Raw genomic sequence first — 20581 nt, 5'->3', positions numbered from 1 at the left:
GGAGCCTCTTGGACCTAGAACCTGAAACATAACGCTTTATCAACTCAGCTACTTCGGCTTGAATACATTCGTTTTTAGCAGCTTCCTCGGGTGTTGCCATTGTAGGTTCTTCAGTCATTTTACAATTAGAAATTTCTCTTTCAACGATCTTCTTACAATTAAAAATTCGTATTTGAACGATATTCTTAAATACCTGTGTCCTGGTCGTCATTTATATTCCCTGTGTCCCGGTCGTCATTTGTGTCCCGGTATCCCAGTTTGTAATTTCTCTTTGAGTGTCCCGGTCGTCATTTATATTCCCTCTGTCCCGGTCGTCATTTGCGTCCTGGTCTGTACTTTCTCTTTGAGTGTTTTTTCTTTTTAGTTTTTTTTTTAGTTTTTTACCTTTTTTCTTTTTTCAGTTTTCTTTTTCTTCTTTATTTTTCAGCGTCACTATGAAATACATATCGCCGAACCTTTATTTTTTTTTTTAACTAAAATCTGGTAGGCATTGATGACCTTATCCAAGTCAAAATCCCAAACCAAATCATCTTCGCTATCATTTTCAGTTTTGATATGTTTTGACTCTCGCTGTCCAGGCGGATTTTCATCTAATTGCGCGGTTTTGCGTTCTTTAGCCGCAAGCCTGTTTTCTTGGTGTTCTTGTGATTCCTCGGCACGCTTTCTTTTCTTACTTTCCCTATCAGCTGCAAGTTTTTTGGCATAGACTCTTTGAGCAGCTTCCTCAGCTGTTGCCATTGTAGGTTCTTCAGTCATTTTAGAATTAAACATTTTTCCGTCCACGATCTTCTTACAATTAAAAAATTGTCTTTGAACGATTTTCTTAAATACTTTTAATGACGTCATCGTCATAACAAACATGACGACAACTAACTTCATGACGACATGATGACATGACGTCACTCGACAGACCCACAGACAAACAACTTATTTTTATATATATAGATTTCACAACTTACCTCATACGTGTTAAACTACAAAATTCAATTACCCTTACGGCGTTTTCCTTAGGCTACAAAATTGCTTTTTATGGCACTTGGCATCTACCAAGAGACATACAGCGATCGCAAATTATGTCGGTCTGTCTGTCTGTCTCTCCCGGTTTTGCTACTTTAGGCACTTCCAGGTAAGCTAGGACGACGAAATTTGGCAGGCGCATCAGGAACCAGACAAGATTAAATTGGAAACTGTCATTTTCCCGATTCGACCATCTGGAGGGGGGAGTGGAGGGACGGTTAAATCAAAAAAAATAGAAAAAATGAGGTAAAAATTTAAGGCATTTGGGGGAGTTGGGGGAGGGTTAATACTGAAAAATTAGAAAAAATGAGGTATTTCTAGCTTACGAAGGAGTGATCGAATCTTAATGAAATTTCATATTTAGAAGGACCTCGTAACTCAAATCTCTTATTTTATATCCCAACCGGATCCAGCGTCATTGGGGGGAGGGGGAGTTAGGGGGACCAAAAATCTTGGAAAACACGTAAAGCGGAGAAATTAGGATGAAACTTGGTGGGAAGAATAAAAACATGTCCAAGATACATGACTGACATAACCGGACCGGATCTGCTCTCTTTGGTGGAGTTGGGGCGGAAAGTAATTCTAAAAAATTAGAAAAAATGACGTATTTGTAACTTACGAACGGGTGATCAGATCTTAATGAAATTTGATATTTAGAAGGATCTCATGATTCAGAGCTCTTATTTTAAATTCCGACCGGCATTAAGCCTCTCATTTTCCTTTTAAATCAATCTATTGATTCTTAGAATTTCGCTAGAGCTCATACCATATAAGCACTTGGCTCTTGGATCGTCCGGCCTCGTCACAAGTGCCATATGAGCTCTTAGCTCTTGTTGTTTTTATGCCTCGACCAACGACAGTAACAGAGGAGCTAAGAGAAATTCACATAGAGTGAGGGTTCCTAATTATGGAATTTTCAGAACAATTTATTAGCCATGCAACTATAGATGACGGATCTTTTTGAGAAAGCTAAATAACCATTGTGTGTTATAGCTTTCTTTTAAACCAAACGATTTACCTGTCAACAAATTTTCACATTTCAAAAAAAATCTGTCAAAATCCCGGCCCCTCACACTAAATTAAATGTATGCATAAGAAAATTTAAGCGGTGCACGTTTGAGTGATGCAGTTTTGATCAAACACTTCGTGGTAACGAACTGCAAGTAAGGAGTGACTTGGCTCAATAGTAGCCGAAAATCTAAAAACGGAATTGTTCTGAAACATTGAAAAGCTCATTCAAAATACACCGGGGTTAACGTTACCATTGTAGCCCCAAAGGCCATGACCCTGTGTTATTTAAATTAACCACCGTTTACAGATGTGTTCTAGAAGAAAAGCTCTTAGGATCGTTTGCTAGGTCAAGATTCCCAGAGTTTTCCAAGAGTACACTTTGGCAAAAACAAATGTAACTGAGTAAATCAGAAGACGCTTCGCATGCTCAAACTATATGCAATGTCTCGAAATCAAACAGCTCGTGATAACAAACTGCAAGTAAGGAGCGACACGGCTCAATAGTAACCGAAACTCTAAAAAATCTAAAACATCAATAGATACACCAAACAAATCAGCTTATTACGCTGATTCTAAAAATATAAAATTCACCAGGTTTGGTGTTACCCATCAAAAGTTAAGAGTCTGAGAAAATTAGCCAGATTTTCAAAAAAGGAAGAAACACCACCCAAAAGTCAAATAATATTAATGAAAATCGCACCATCAGATTCAGCGTATGAAAAAACCCTGCTGTAGAAGTTTCAAGCTCCTTTACACAAAAATGTGGAATTTTGCACTTTAGCCAGAAGAAAAATCACAGATGCTTGTTAATTTGATTTTTTTCCCCCATGAGTGATCGTATCGAAATAATGGTCCTGAAAGTTCAGGAGAGGGCGCGTTCGAAAGGAAATTATTATAAGTGTTAGTGCTCTTTTTAAGTGACCAAAAATATTGGAGGGCAACTGGCCCCCTCCCCGGCCCATTTTTCCCCAAAGTTGTCCAATCAAAACTTTGAGATAGTCATTTTGTTCAGCATAGTTAAAAGATCCGGTTAATATGTCTTTAAGGTAACATGACCCCCAAGAGTCCGTGGGGAGATGTCTGTTAATTAAGAAAATAGGCCAATGTTTACGTATATTATTTGTTATTGGGGGGTATACAGACATTTTAAGGGGGATTTTTTTGCTTAGGGTGGGTTTTCTTAGTGAGAATTTTCCATGGGGAGTGAAATAACTAGGGTGGGGGAAGGTGAAATTTCTAGGGGAAATTTTGTCAATGGGGATTTGACAGAATTTCGATATGAAATTCTTATTATTCGTCTTACTCTATCTTTGCCAACTCAATTTTGTACGTGGAATGTTCTGGGGGAAGTATCCAGGGGCTTTTTTTCAGCGTGTTTTGATTTCCAGAATGATTGAGAAAAAGATTAGAACTTAAAGTAATTTTAAAATCAAAGTATGCTAAGGAGCATTTTTCAGGCTGAATTTTCCGCAAGAAATTTCGGGGGGGGGATACTTTCAGCGAGCATAGAAAATAAATTACAGTTCGAATAGAGATAAACGCTTTTATTAGACAGTAAAAAATAAATAACTAGTATTTTTTTTATTGTTTTTTTTACTGTCTAATAAAAGGATTTATCCCTATTCGAACTGTTATTTATCGTTATGGAAAGGTCAAAACCTCATATGCTTTCTAAAAACCAGAATAAATTTCCCAGTTTACTGAAAAAATTTCAAATGAACTTGCATTGTCAGTTTAATATACATATGATGATATTCATTCCTTATATTCTTAATTAATTTTGATTTCTTAAGGTTATAAAAGTGAAAACATTAAGGCCGTGATTAAGTGAACTGATGGAAGTCGAAAATCCCATGTTAAAATTGAAGATTTATATTTAAAAAGTACTCAAGTATTCATTGGCGGATGATGCCGCTTTTAATATCAGGCCGTAGCTTCTTGAAGATGCTACAAAATGTTTGCTAGTATTTTGCTCTATTTCCTCTAATTGCTTAGAAATCTTAGAAAATGTCTAAATCTTTTTCACAAGTGTACTCTATGAAGGATATTGCTTTAAGAACAAAAACGGTACGATCATGAGCAGATGACGATAACCTGTAAGATGATGGCAACCATTTTTCGACGTATTTTCCTGTTTTCGATCAGTCCCATAGAATATTTTCAGCTACCTGAAATTTTTACAAGTTTTTTGCCAGCAAGAATCGTTTCAGATCACCCTAGAGACTAGATTGAAAAGCTGGTATAATTAAACTGCTATTTCCGTCAATGAATAAGCGCTATTTGAAGGGTTTTTGACAATCGACGGTCTCTAGAGAACTGAAAGACAGAAAGCTACCCTAACTTCAATTTTGAAGCTCGATGTTTTCAAGTTCACTTAATCAGAGCCTTAAAACGAACTTTTTCTGTAAAGTACAGATTATATTCTGACGTTTTAAAAGCATAAGGGTTTCGAACCCTACCCGTGTTAATTTCTGCTCGTTTTGAGTTTGACTCGGTTAGGCTATTTATTGTAATTTCTATTCGTTTTGGGTTCCATTTATTTATTGATGCTGATTTGTGGTAGTTTCATGCTTTGTAGATTATTTGATTGTATTTTGTTCATTTTTGGTTTAATGGAGTTCTTTACTTTTTTAAATGAAATTATTTTGTCGGAAAAGTTTATTTTAATTAACTATATTGAAAGGGGCATATTTGATCGTGGGTCTCCAAAAAGGCTGAAGGTATTGAGGTACAACTTCCACGGAGTGTTGAAGGGAATTCTGAACTACAGAAGAAACTACATGCATCCAGGATGTCGAAAGGGCGTATCTGCAATATCTCAAGAATGACTAAGGCATTTTGTTGAAATTTTCAAGGAATGTTGATGAAGAGGTTAAACTAAACCAGCAGACACTATTTGCATTCAAGTGGTCAAAAGGGTGTATCTTATAATGTATCAGGAACAGCAAAGTGTAATAAGTTGCAACTTTCAGGATATATTGAGGGGGTATTGAACTAAATAAAAAAACGCTCTGTGCATCCATGTTATCAAAATGGCGTATCAACAATATCTTAAGTATGGCTAGGCATATTCAGTCCAGATTCTTAAGGAATGATGATAGAGATTTTTAACTAAACCAAAAAGCACTATATGGATCCAGGTTTGTCAAAAGAACCTACCTGCAATGTCTCAATCACAGCTAAGGTTATCTAGCTTGAACTTTCAACGCATCTTAAGGAGGATTCTCAACTACGCAAAAGAGACTCTGGACATTGCTGGTTGTCAAAAGGGCAATCTGCAATATCTCCAAAAGGTCAGGGGCATTAAGTGGAGACTTGATGTTTGTTTCCTTAACCGGAAACAAGTCTGATCACATCAATTCTTGACATCCTATTTTTTTCTCTTTTATTTTTTTTTTAGATAATAAGTCAAAAATATTTTCAATACATAAGTTCAAAATCCTTTAGTTAAACAACCAAGCAGTTAAAAAAAAAATATAACACAATAAGATGCTTATAATGGAATCGTCGATCAATATTCAGGATGATAACATGATGAGGGTCAGCATGGCCTTGCCCCTACATACGGCCAAAAATTATGCTAATTTTACAATTTCTGCTCGTATATGTTTTAATATGCCTCTTTAGTTTTTTTTTTATTTCAACAGCTTTTTTTTCTAAATTAATCACACACAAGAACTGGACTGACCATTTTTGATTGCTAAAAAACGGTGCTTGTGTCTTATAGCCACCACACTCAAGTTCTATCAAAAAGTGAAGTTTGGTTACTGCTAATGATATAAAACAAAATTTCATGAAAATATAATACTTCATCAACAAAATTATGGAAGGATTATGGAATATATTAAGAATTATGGAAGGGGGCGGCGCAACCGCATTATATTAAATGCATAACCTAAGCTAACCTAGCCTACCCAAAATACCAACTAAATATTTAATTAAAATATAGCTACAATGTAGTTTCCCACCGAGCCGAAGCTAATATTGTCTGGTATAGAGACCACGAAAATCGGTTATTGTCTCCTGTTCGCGATACAAAACCTTGAGTGTAAATCTATAAGACCAAAAAACTGAAGGACCAAATAAAAGGACCAAAAAAACTAAAAATTGTTCATTCAGCACAGAAACGGAGCAATTACCTCTCCCTTGCCCATGTCATTCAACTTTAGAATGTAAACAAGATAGATGCATCCCAAATTAGACACAATGCTCCCGGCAGGGTCGTTAGCAAACCCTAAAATCGCGTAATACTGGTCCACATCTAGCGCCAAGGATTTTGACACAAACTTTTGAACATATGCACTGTATCAGATGATAATTAGTGTTTTTGTAGTTTAGGCATTAGACCGTTTCTCTTTCAATTGGATCTTGGAACTGTTCTTATTGCGCAGATCCATTAGTGCAATCGGAATACTATCATTTTAAGGTACTATTTTGCTTTTTTAATGTTAATGTGACATTGAAAATGACCTTTTTCATTGTCTCCCAGAAACACATTTGTGTTTATTTTCTTTAGGGGGGGGGCTTCGAAATAAGCCCCGAAGAGACATTAGCGCTGCACTCCCGCTCTCCAGAAGGAAACCGTATAAGGTTCTGAAAACTATTTTAAACATTCTAAAGCACTTACTAATGTCATTCCTACCATAAACTTTACCCCATAATACCTAATGGCCAAATTATATACTCCGAATTTTATATACGCAATAACTTTTTCGTAAGCATAATATGCTGTTGTATTTGACAATTTTGGTACAATCTGGGGTATGTATTTAACCATTAAAGGGGGGAGGAGGGGTACTTGTGTAGTATCCTGAACCAACTCGAGAAGTGAAGTTAGGTTAATCATAATGAAATATACCCAAATATGATGAAAATATAGTACTTTCGAGACGAAATTATGGAAACTATAACAAAGAATTATGGAAAGCAGGCCGCCCAGAACGCATTATATTAAATGCCTAACCTAACCCCTAACCACCTCTATATATTAAAAATTAAAATATACATGTATCGTAGTTTTTCTCACTTAGACTAAGCTGACAAACCGGACAAACCGGTTTTTCTCAGAGCAAATGGAGCAAATTTCTCGAGTGTGGTCAGTATAATACATAAGTACCTGGGGAGGGGGGTTATATTTTACTGGTGTCCCTTAAGAATTGACATTAGTAGGTATTTTTAGAATGTTTTAAGTAGGAATGTAGAATTAATACCCCCGAATATTTTGGATTGAGATGAATTGATCGGTGAAAAATTTCCGAGAAATATCACACATTTTACTGTACAATTTTTATCTATTGACCCTTATTATTCTTTTCCGAGACGTAGGACCCAGCTAGTAGAAATGTCTAATGTTAAGTCAAGTGAAACTGTAGTTGAATTTGGTATGGCCCAGGGTTCTGTTCTAGGTCCGCTTTTATTCCTAGTATGCATTCAAGACTTAAGCTTTTCTGTTATGGGTTTGATAGCGTCCGAGGTTTATATACTAATTTTGAGGTTATCCTGCCCAGTTTTGCTGATGACACCATTTTACTGTGGCAGCAGAGACCTCAGCTGATTTAATAGAATTGTTAAACTGAATTGCATTCGCTCTCAAGCCCCCTCCCAAGAAAAAATAAACTTTCAAGCGAAAAAAAAATTGCTGGATGGAAACAGGGGTTTTTAGGTGTATTGGTAGGTGGAATGAGATGTTTTTTGTTTTGTTTTATACGTACGAACTGGGATAGAGCATCTCTGAAACTGATAACCCTGTTCTTATTACAGGTGGGGCCATTATTTTAATTAAAGCAAGAGGATAAATGGCTGTTATGTTTGTACAAGCACGGAAAATCGGCCTTGTGCAGATTTATGAATTTTAGCACCACGTCAATTAAAGTCCCAGAAATGAATAGGGCGAAATATTGCAAAAGACAATGATTTCAGGTTTTTAGCTCTGAAGACACCAGATAGTATTCAAATATGATACATTTCAGTTTTTACCCTATTTTGAGTAGCAGCATTCATTTTTGGATCAATGATCTTGACTTTGTGAGCCTTCTGGGAGCAATGTACCCCCCCCCCCAACTGATGACCCTATTCGAAATTGCTAGAGTGGAATTGGCAGATGCCTAAAATTTTGATTGGAACTGTAGAATTTGTTTCGCAAATTCAGAAGTTTCTAGCACTGTACCAATTGAATTTCCATGAATGAATAACTCGAATTAGGGCTTAGAAAGGTGACATAAAGTTCCGTAAGGTTTTAGAGTAGCAGCTCTCCAGAACAAGACATGCTAAAACAAAAAGAGAGGCATTTTTGGATTGTTATCTTCATGCTCTATTTCATGGTTTAAAGTTGCATTTGCGACAATTTATTTCCAGCACCTACTCCCCCTAATGGTGTCACACATATCCCTAGGCTACGCAAAACTAACATAAAATAAAAAATAGTACCATTAGATTTCTTATTTTATACTCCTTTTCAATATAATAATCTTACCCTGACAATATACCCCCCTCCCTGGTAGACCCAATATACAGCCCTAATAATATCATTCTTTTTTGCTATTTCCATTGTTTGATCCGTTGCATGATGGACATCCACTATGCAGGGTTGCCAAAACTTTTTGGGACTAAAGTGTCAAATTCAGCAAAAAAGGGACATTTTTAGTGTCCTCCTAGAAAATTAGCCAATATACTTTAAAAGTTTACAGAAAAGGCTTTAAATGGTTTTCTCGCAACTCCAGGGCCAGATTTACGTTCTTCTTTTTCAAGTAAAAGCAAAGCGATTCTTCAAATAAGTAAAATCCCATGTAAAACCTCAAATCGCCTAATACGTGAAGAAGAAAAAGAATTCAGTACGATTTCTCAGGTTCTCTCAAACCTTCGGTTGTACTAGTTATTCTTCTTCCGGAAACTCAGTAAAGCCCTGTTTTTATTATAGCGTTTTCCGGCACCAGAGCCGGCTTTGCCGCTTTTGGGACGACAGTTTTCATTTTCATCTTTTTTGGCAAAAAATTCGAAAGCGCAGTCTTATTTCAGAAACTGCAGAAGATTCTGAATCATTTGTGCTGCGTTTGCAGTGCTACAGGAACGTAAAGAAAAGTTGGAGTACAACTAAGATGAATGACAAAAAGTGTTGTTTAGTTTTTTCGTTTTCAGGCAACATGTCTACTCTGTACGGCGAGAAAACGAAAACGACGATAAAACCTGTCTTCACTATGAGCCGCCCCAGCCGTCTCGGCCGGAAAACGTCATAATGAAGACGGGGCTTAAAAGATTTACGCCAGCAGACCACAGATACGATGTCTGTCGCTGCCGACACGGCTTAACACGGCGACACGACACGGCTTCAGTAGCATATCAGATCTTCTGCAAAATTTTGTCGACCATTTACCGGAGACTGATATTGAAAAGCGAGTGAAACACGCTTGGCTTGGAACGTGCTTCACAGCCTTTTCACCTGGCTTTCGCCAACGCGTTTGGTAACGCTGCTCTCGCAAAAATACACAACCACAGTGTTATTTCATCCAAACATTAATGCATTCATGAGATCAATTAACTAAGAGATCAAACTTTATAAGGAGAGAAATAATGACAAGACAAATATCACTTGTTCTGTATAAAGCTAATTTATTCTTCAAAAAACAAAGAAATGTCAAATTCTTTGCAAATAGTGAGAAGACAAATATCAAATGTGCTCATACAAATGTTGAAATAAAAAAGAAAAAGGACAGAAAACCAAAGAAAAAGGCTTTTTGGTATCAAGAATAGCTATGGTTTTTCGAGGAAAATCCGTTTCTCTCTGCCCACTCTTTTTCTTCTGAGAAGAGGTCGACGGCGTCTGTAAAAGACAATGGAAAGGCTTATTTGATCGCAATCCCTTTCACCAAAAGCAGAATGGTGCACAACAAATTGTCTAAGCAAATCCAAAATATTTTTGTGGTAGGCCTTTGCCATCTTCGTGGCTCAAGATGGACCAAACCGAAAAACCTAGACAGCATGAAGAGACCTTTATAAGGGAAAGACTGTGCTGGATTTCACATGCGATGCATTCCATGTTATGAAGGCTTATGAAAAGTGAGCAGATGCAGAATGAATCGGATTCCAATTCAGAAGCGTTACACAGAGGTCCAGCCGCACCCTGGGTTCAGAAAAGGCCAAGTTTTTCAAGAAAGAAAGGAGAAAATTACAGGAATGTGAGAGTATGAAGGGAAACTTTAATAAAAAATTCCTGTACAAGAAATCTGTTCAAAGCTTCAGCTTTCCTTTTTGAAAAAAAAAATCAATTTCTAGTAGTTAACTATTTTGGAGTAAAAGACTTCGGCTACTGCAATCTGATTTCAGTTATTTGGTTTTCTGATTGGCCAGTCAAATAGGTCAGGTTCAGATTCATTCTCTATTTGCTCATCCTTTTCGTCAGCCTTGCAGTACCACCTCGAAAAGTTGTTAAGTAATATTGGCAGAATCTGCCACCGATCCACCGACGCAGCACTACGAGTAACCATTTGCTTTACATGCATGAGGGAATCCAAAGTTTTCACTTCCAACCGATTTCGCAACTTAGTTTTAATGTTTGTTAGTTGAGAAAACTGTCTTACGGCACCAGCGCTTGAGTGAGGTGACGCGCATAAGTTCAACACAAAGTTTGATAGTTCAAAGAATTTGGGAGTGCCGTCAGGATTCTTCACATCTAACAAGAGCTTCCAACAATAAGATGGTGAGGACACTAGATCTTCACCACCAGACTTCAGGATCATGTGACTTGAAGTCACATGTTTCACCACGTTTGAATTTTCGCGCTTTTGAAAAATGCCCCCCTGGAAAACACCCCTCTGAAAAATACCCCTCCGTGGAAAATAAATTCCTAAGACGAAAACGAACCTGAAAAGCACAAAGCACAAATTAAAAGCAGTTGCAGTTAAGAAAAAACTGACAATAAATGCATATGGTATTGATTTTGAAAAAATGCCAAAAAGTGTCCTTTTTTTTCAAAAAGTTGCCTTTTTTCACCCAATAGTGGCACGGTGTCACCCAGAGTGAAAAAGGGTCAAAAAAGCACTAAAAGTGTCCCTTTGGCAACCTTGCCACTGTGTAATGTTCTCTTTTAGATTGATAACCTATTTATCCCAGGGCTATGCATGAGACTATCAGATGGGTGGATGGTAAAATGTCACAATTTTCACTTCAATCATTGAGAAGAAAATAAAATGAGCTATGTAAAATGCCTCTCTTTTTGTTTCGCATGTTTTCTTCTGGAGGGCCGCTACTCAACACATTTACCTAATGTTTCTACCTCTACACCTTACAGTAACTACAATTTCGGTATTGAACTCATGTACATTTTGTATTCGCTGAAGAATTTCATATCCAAATATATACATACACTAGGGCCTTTAGGTAGCTTAAGTAAGGTAGCAAACACACTCTTATTCGAGGTTTTATAAATATATATATACACATATATATATATATATATATATATATATATATATATATATATATATATATATATATATATATATATATATATATATATGTATGTATATATATATTATATATCACTATCAGCATCACTATCAGCAACACTATCAGCACTAAGTTATTCACAATAAGTTGTAAACAGAACCAAACATACAAACCGAAATTGTCTACGATTTTGCTTTTGGCTGTTTCAAAACTATGAAGTTTTAATGGCATCCTACAATTTTGTAAGATTTGCCTCGTTGAACTGTGAAAAATAATTAGTTATTTGGAACCCCTATTCTTTCGTCAAACGTTGACGATCGTTTGGTTCGGTGAAAACGTTCGGTTTCCAAAGGCAATTATACCTTCTTTATTTAATTATTCATTTAATTATACCTTCTTAATTATACTCTGTTTGGTGCTACTCAACAGTATCTTTTACTTTCAGCATCTTTGCTTATGGAACTATATTTTACATTTATATATATATATATATATATATATATATATATATATATATATATATATATATATATATATATATATATATATATATATATATATATGTGTATGTATATATATATATATATGTATATATATGTATGTATGTGTATATATGTATATATATATATATATATATATATATATATATATATATATATATATATATATATATATATTATAATCTTACCTTAATTTTCATATATTAGTATATTTAAATAATTACCTTTAATGATATTTAAATATTTTGTAGTTCATTATGTTTAAATAATATTTATGCTTAAACTATTGTTTAAATGTTGCTGTTTACTCTCTAAATATGCGTTAAATAATATATATATATTTTTTGCTGTTATTTGAAAAATATGTTCTTTTCATAAGATTTTTTGTTGTCACCTCTTTCTTGTCAAAATGGCTCAAATGCCTCTAAATGATTAAATGTAATTTTTTCAATTACCATTATATATATATATATATATATATATATATATATATATATATATATATATATATATATATATATATATATATATATTATAAGAGTGTATATATAAGAGTCAATATATAAGAGAATTTAGAGTGGCGAAACCCTATATAGGCCAGTGTATTCTCCTGATGAGCCCTTATGTTGGGTGTTGCCTCTGAATTATTTGTCTATATTATTTTTTCTATTGTTTGGTAAATGACGACATGACTGCCTGTCCATGGATTATTCTTTATGGTTGATTGTGTGTGGCTATGCTGTTTGACCTATGTGATTGTATGGATGAGTAGGGTTAAGGCCTCATTCAAGTGCTGGTCTATATTAATCACTAATTTAGGAAAACAGTCTTCCTTTTCTCCTTCTGTCTCCTTTTTTTTTTTTTTTTTTTTTTTTTTTTTTTTTTTTTTTTTTTTTTTGTGTTTGTGCTGTAGCATTGGTGATTTCTCTTTTCATTATATAGATAGATAGATATATATATGTATATATATATATATATATATATATATATATATATATATATATATATATGTATATATATATATATATATTTATATGTCATATATATATATGTATATATATATATATATATATATATATATATATATATATATATATATATATATATGTATTTATGTATATATATATATATATATATATATATATATATATATATATATATATATATATATATATATATATATATATATATATATATATATATATATATATATATATAAATATATGTATGTATATATATATATATATATATATATATATATATATATATATATATATATATATATATATATATGTATATATATATGTATATATATATATATATATATATATATATATATATATATATATATATATATATATATATATATATATATGTATTTATGTATATATATATATATATATATATATATATATATATATATATATATATATATACATATATATATATATATATATATATATATATATAAATATATGTATGTATATATATATATATATATATGTATATATATATGTATATATATATATATATATATATATATTTTATAATGCGAAGATTAAACAAGCAATTGCTAATCTAAAGAATGAATTTGTAATTGTGCCAGTGGATAAAGCTAATAATAATTTTGCCATAATTTGTCAGAAGCTGTATTGTTATATCTTAAAAAGGGAGTTATGCACAGCTAATGTTTACGAAAAGGTAAAGGATGAGAGGATGAGATGAGAATTTAATTGAAAAGACTGAATAAATACTTTTTAAAAATTTTAATATTAAAATAAATGACAATGATAAAAAGTTCCCTTTCCTATATTGGACTGTAAAATTTCATAAGAATCCCCCTAAACCACGGTTTATTGCTGGAGCAGCTAAATGTCCAACCCGCATTGCTGCTACTGACCTCTCTTTAATTTTAAAGGAAATTGTAAATAAACTTAAAACCTATTGTTCTGGTATTAAAAAATTTTCGAATTTTAATCCATATTGGAGTGTTAATAATTCACTGCAGGTGATAGATTCTTTAACAATGGTTTCAGCTAAAAGAATTGAGTCTTTCGATTTTGCGACAATGTATACTAATTTATCACTTAATGTAGTGTTTGATAATTTAAAAACTGTTATCAAGAAATCTTTCCTCTTATCTAGTAAAAGGTTCTTAAAAATAGACATTTATAATAAAAAAGCTATATGGACAAACTGCTTTAATACCACAGTTAACTTGAGATGTTACAGCTTGGATATGATTTTTGAGTTACTGGAATTTGTTTTATACAATACTTATATAAGATTTGGGGGTGATTTGTACAAGCAAATTATGGGAATTCCCATGGGGGGGGGGGGAATGCCAGCCCATTTATAGCTGACTTGTTTTTAAGTCAACTAGAATATAAATATATGATGGATAAGAATAATCCAATTAATTTAAAACATGCTTTTTCAAATAATAAAAGACATTTAGATGATATTTTGGTCTTAAATTGTAAGGATTTCATTGATATTTCTAAAAATATATATCCATCAGAGCTTATTCTTGAGCCTAGTCATGGCGCTGGTAATGAAGATCATTTCTTAGATTTAAATATTAATATTTGTGATAATAATACATTAAGTTTTAAAATGTATAATAAAATGGATGATTTTGATTTTGAAGTGATTAGTTTCCCATTCCCTGAAAGTAATATACACTCAAATATCACATATTCAGCGATTTTCTCACAGTTACTTCGTTATGCAAGGATTTGTAGTAATTATATTGATTTTAAAAATAGATGTAAAATCTTAAGCCAAAAATTGATATCAAGAGGTTTTTCTGCAAATAAATTAACTTGGCAATTTAAGAAATTTAGTTTTCCTTATAACAAACTTTTAAATAAATATCAAAAGAATTATCTAGAAATACTTAAAGAAATTTTCAACTAATTTCGGAGGTTCGAGAAATGTTGTTGCAGCGCCATTTATTTTGAATTGTGTTTCTAATTGAGCGGATTTTCTTAAAAATTAGCCACATGGTAAAGATGAATTCTATAATTGTTTAGTTCATTCATGTTTTTTGCAATGTGTTAATATTTGTGATTTGGTAAAATTTATAATATTTAGTTTACCTATTGTTGCTAAAGGGAGGGATATATTAACAGGATAAGCTTGTTTTGGTTTTACTTGGTTGTTTTACATTTGCTGTTTTTTTTTTCATAGGCATGTATTTTGGGGGTGATACCTGACGCGGGGATGCCATGGATATTCTGTGGTAGCCACAACACTGTGCTGGGTAGAGAATTTAGAGTGGCGAAACCCTATATAGGCCAGTGTATTCTCCTGATGAGCCCTTATGTTGGGTGTTGCCTCTGAATTATTTGTCTATATTATTTTTTCTATTGTTTGGTAAATGACGACTTATACTTATTGACGACATGACTGCCTGTCCATGGATTATTCTTTATAATATTTATATATATATATATATATATATATATATATATAATATATATATGTAGGTATGTATGTTATATATGTATATTATATAAATATACATAATATATTATTATATATATGTTATATTATTATCATAATTTATATATAATATATTATTATTGTAATATATATAATAATATATTATTATTGTAATATATATATATATATATATATATATATATATATATATATATATATATATATATATATATATATATATATATATACATAATATATATATATATATATATATATATATATATATATATATATATATATATATATATATATATATATATATGTATATATATATATATATATATATATATATATATATATATATATATATATATATATATATATCTATATATATATATATATATATATAATATATGTATATATATATATATATATATATATATATATATATATATACATATATATATATATATATATATATATATATATATATATATATATATATATATATATATATATATATATATATATATATATATTTGTATAATCGGCAAAACAAAATTCTTGCTATTTCTTAGTTTCAACTTCGCGATTTGCTTCTGTAAGAAATACTTTGCTCTTTAAATTAGTATGCTTAAAATCAAGGTCTTAAAACCGAAATTGGTAGATTGTAAAGCGTTTTAACGCATATTAACAGCAGTTACCTAGATATGGATACTCCAAAATTTTGGCTAGTCCATCCTCTTAAATTAGTTTTGTAGGGGGACAAATAAAACAGTTAAAATTTTACAGAGCCAAAAAAATGTTTTGAGTTCTTTTTCTCGGGATTAAAACAAAACCTCATAATTTGGCATAAGCAGTTTAACATTACTTCTCTTGAGGTTGTAGCGGTAAAATTGAAAGCTAAAACAATAAAAATAGAAACTGAAATAGAAGTATGATGATGTTTCAATATATGCTAAGCTTCCTTCCTTTTGAATTGGTTTACTTACTTAATGGTGGGGTGGACCCAACTGGTTCAAGGCTCAAGCCTCAAAGGCCCATTGCCTTGGCACCCCAGGTTCCTGAATTTGCAGTCACACCAATCAAGCCAAGATTTAGGTTTTGGCAAGAACAGGATTTGAACTAGCCTCCTGAAGAACAATAGGATTGCTAGTCCAGCGTCCAATTCAATTGGCTAGGGGCGGCTTCCTTTTTAACTTAGTCAATCGACAAAAGATAGAGCAATAGATTTTACTAATCAATTCAGCGTGAAAATATAACCCAAAGAACGTATAATTATAACCAGATTATCAGTTTCAAAACTTTAGAACCATGTGCAAAAAAAAAATGATACAGGTAAATCTGAAACGGGTAGCAAAATGTAAATGTAACCAAAATCCGTGTATCCAAATTTACCAGAAAGTAAAATACGAAAACACTAAAAAATGCAGTTTTTGTGAAATTTTGCATAATACTTGAATTCAATTACTTTTGACTCTTAAGAAGAGCACCAGAACTTTTTTTTCAAATTGAATGATCCCTCTCATATATCCACGACCATCCTATTCTATACGAAGCAATCGGAAGACAAAAGAAAAAAAAATACAAAGAAGCCCTATTATCTTCAATAAGTAGCCTACCTTCTACACGGCGGCACCTGATGACCAAATCCCAGTATACAGCTATGTAAAAGTTAATATTAAAGTGGATAGAAGCTGTTCTTCCCCCTTCTCCTAAAACGTGGTCCCCCAACCGACAAACGCTTACCTCTATCTAAATGGAATATGACATAACCCTTCACAGGAAAGCCATACATGGGAAAAGTATGCCACACCCCTGGTCCATTTACTTGGAATTCCAATGCCAAATCCCAGATATAAGTAGACAATTATTCGGCTATACCGTATCAGTCGAGTAGATTTGACTTGATGTAAAATTGTGCTTGTAATGTGGGTCTAATTTTCTTATATTTATATGTTTACTCCCTTGTATTTATAAATAAAATTTATAATTATTTTTAAATAGTTTTATACTATATAATACTTAATAATTTATTCTTATAGATTTCAGATTATTAATTTAAAAAGTATTTAGTTTAAAATAAAGAAAATAAATGAATATTTTCGTTATTTGAAAATTATTTTCTTTATTTACTTTCCTAAAAATAGGGGAATATGAGAGGTAAGTAAATAAGGCAGCAAAACAGTCAAATAAATCAGAAAACCAACGATGTAGAGCTGAAAAAAAATCTATAAACTGCAAGATCAGATACTTTGCATGAATGATTTGGCCACATTTCGATTTGCTGGTGAGATAAGCCACCCTTGAAAAGTTAAAGTTGAGAACTATTGGCTGTTTGCCAACTATATGACAAAATCCACCATTTTGGCTATTTATCTCCTCTTTGCAAGAACAGCGCAAGATTCAAAGATTTTATTTTTTCCTTCTACTAAAACCCAGGCTAACAAAAATTCTAACCAGTTAGTTCCTGGAAAAACTAACTGGAGGAGCTAAATTAGCAATATTTAGCATGCAATGTGACAAATATAGTCATTTCCTATAGTTTAAATTCATAGCGAGTTTGATAAATTAAACCAATTAAGTGTTTCTTTTTCTGTTGTTGAAATTAAATTAATTTTTTATATCTCATTTGTTCAATTGATAAAAATTGCGTCTTCACATTATGAGGTGCTTTTTTCAAACCTCCAGTCAGGAAATAAGATAGAAGCTGAATTGGACAGGGTTTTATGGTGCTTGATTTCGTCTTTTCTGATACCAAAAGATTTTGGCATTCAATGAGAATTTATTTATAGTTTTATAAATCCTATGTTAATCAATCGCCTAAACCTTTTTGTTGTCAGAAAAGGCAAAAATGAATTTTATTTTTTTCCGATCATGTTTGGACTCCTTGACACCAACCCCTCTCTGTAATTTTTAATAGTCTTGGGACATAATTTCCACGATGTTCTTACGTTTTTTTTTTTACTGTTTTGAAAATTTTCACTTATTCGTAGATTTTAACTCAAACGAGAAAAAATCCCACAAATTACCTAATAGAGCTAGAGATTTATTTATTTGAATTTTTATTTAAATTTATTTAAAAGACCGTATAACAGACGGTCTTTTTTTCTTTTTTTTTGTAATAAATACAAATTCTTATCAGAAAATTCACAAAACTCCTACCAGAACTAAATTCTTGCGTTACTTATTTGTACCGAAACTCTCTTCTTTTTTTACTTAAAAATCTTGAACGAAAAACGTAATGCCAAATTTATGTCTAAGGTTAAATAAACTGTTTTTGCTTCTTTCATCACAAATGAAGTATATGTTTTATTTACTTTGCAACATAACTTTATCTGGATTAGCGAGAAAATAAAATTCAGAATACAATAACCATGGTCAGCATTCGTTTTTCGTATTCATTTTCATTTCATTAGAATTGAAATTTTCTTTCAAATTTTATTTTTAATTAAATTTTCACGCATTCCCTTTGTCAGGATTTTCTTTGTTTTTTCAATTTCAAATAGTCGAAATTTTGTATTTAAATTAAATTTTATTATGTTTAGTATTCCAGATATTTTACAACTAAGAAGATATTTGCTTTAAGCCTCGTCTTAGTTGATGCAATAAAGATCATTAAAATTCTACATCTTATAAACTGCAGATTTCGTCTCCTCTTAACTTTTATATGTGAAGATTAGAAGAGGAATTTTTTTCCTTCCTTCAAACTAATAGTAATTCTGAACTTATAACTAGGATATTACTTTAATACTAAGATGAGTAAAGAAAAATGCAAAGGGATACTTTTGTGTTATTAGCGTTATTCGCGTTATTACCTAGAAACGAAGAATCCTTATTACGGCTATTAGCTATTTAAGACAAGCCACTTCACCAATTAAAACACGAGTTTAGAGGCGTAAAACAAGTTTACAGTATGTTTATTAAACCCATGATTATTTTAGGCATACCTATAATGGCAGAGCTCTCAGGGAATCAAACTACAGCTTTAGTAATTAACATGTCTGAATCACAGAAATGTCAGTGCAGTGATATACGGTGCAGTCAAGATGCTGGATTTCGTGCAGTCTCCTTGTCAAGCAAAGATCCAGCTTATAGAAAAGCTGAAATGGACTTCTATGGATGGAATAATACTAAAAGTGTTTTATTTATGGCTTCTCTGCTAGTGGTACTTTGTTGGACTGCAATTTATGCAACCCTTTATTACTTAGGAAAAGTTTGATCTTCTAGAGAGAGAGAGAAATCTAGAGAGAGAGAGAGAGACAACATAGGATATTTCAAAAAACCGATGACAAATACTGCCTTTTTTGTTTTTATTATATTTTTGTACGTAGCTATTTTTGTGATGAACATTTTGTCGGAACATAAACAACTTGTGATTTTTAATTTGATTTTGGAATATTTTTTTGAGTTTTAGTGTTATTAAAAAAATAACTAATAAAAATACAGAGAGTTTAGTTTTAAAGTGGACCAAGCGCTTTGTTGCTATTTTTAAAGTACTGATACCTCAACTCAGGTGAAATTTTGCGTTTTTTAGTATTTACACGAGCAAAATCCTAATTTCTTAGTTTAATGGAATACCCCAAGAGTATTTTGACATGCTCTATATACCCGTCCAGCTTTAATGGTCATTTATCCGAATCCAACCTTATTTGCCGTGGCACTTGTTGCTATTTTTTGCTTTGTTGCTATTCTTAAAGTACTGATACCTCAACTCAGGTGAAATTTTTTGTTTTTCAGTATCTTCACGAGCAAAATCCTAACTTCTTAATTTAATGGAATACCCCAAGAGTTTTTTGACATGCTCCAAATACCCGCCTAGATTTTATGGTCATTTACCCAGATCCAACTTTATTTGTTGTGGCACTTTGTTACCGGCAGGATTGCCACCCCTAGTGATTTTTCGCTATTTTTAGGAATGTCTTATGTTACCTAAACAAAATAAACACTAAATCGGTACATAAATCACTAGATTATTGAAAAAACTCACTAAATTAACCGAAAAATTCCTAAAATATATGGATTATATTTCTCACCAGGTGGCAATTCTGCTATTCCGGCATCACCGGCCTTTGCTAGAGAACTATTATGCATCTCATCGCAAATTCTTCTTGTAATTGTTTAATGGTTTTCTGAAACTATTACTGTCAAACAGTTTGTGGTAA

General features: G+C 32.1%; 1 protein-coding gene and 1 long non-coding RNA gene across 4 annotated transcripts in view; one reads left to right on the top strand and one right to left on the bottom strand.

Moving 5' to 3' along the window:
- LOC136026907 (uncharacterized) overlaps positions 1 to 20581 on the bottom strand; it is a 144903-nt gene that overhangs the window by 58015 nt on the left and 66307 nt on the right. The window contains exon 1 of one of the 3 annotated variants that reach the window (XM_065703732.1): positions 6168 to 6313. The exons of 1 other annotated variant lie outside the window; for it this stretch is intronic. The gene's annotated coding sequence lies outside the window, so the exon portion shown is untranslated. Of the gene's footprint in view, positions 1 to 5187; positions 5212 to 6167; positions 6314 to 20581 lie in introns of those variants that run through there. One more of the 3 variants, XM_065703735.1, reaches the window with a different exon arrangement.
- Positions 6191 to 19802, top strand: LOC136026910 (uncharacterized). Its single transcript, XR_010617438.1, has 2 exons — positions 6191 to 6454; positions 19361 to 19802. It is a non-coding gene; the product is annotated as an uncharacterized LOC136026910 (long non-coding RNA).

This window comes from Artemia franciscana, chromosome 5, assembly GCF_032884065.1.
Source record: "Artemia franciscana chromosome 5, ASM3288406v1, whole genome shotgun sequence".
In the NCBI taxonomy this organism is placed as follows: domain Eukaryota; kingdom Metazoa; phylum Arthropoda; class Branchiopoda; order Anostraca; family Artemiidae; genus Artemia; species Artemia franciscana.
The sequence above is the reverse complement of the archived record's forward strand: the minus strand, read 5'-3'. Positions and strand labels throughout refer to the sequence as shown.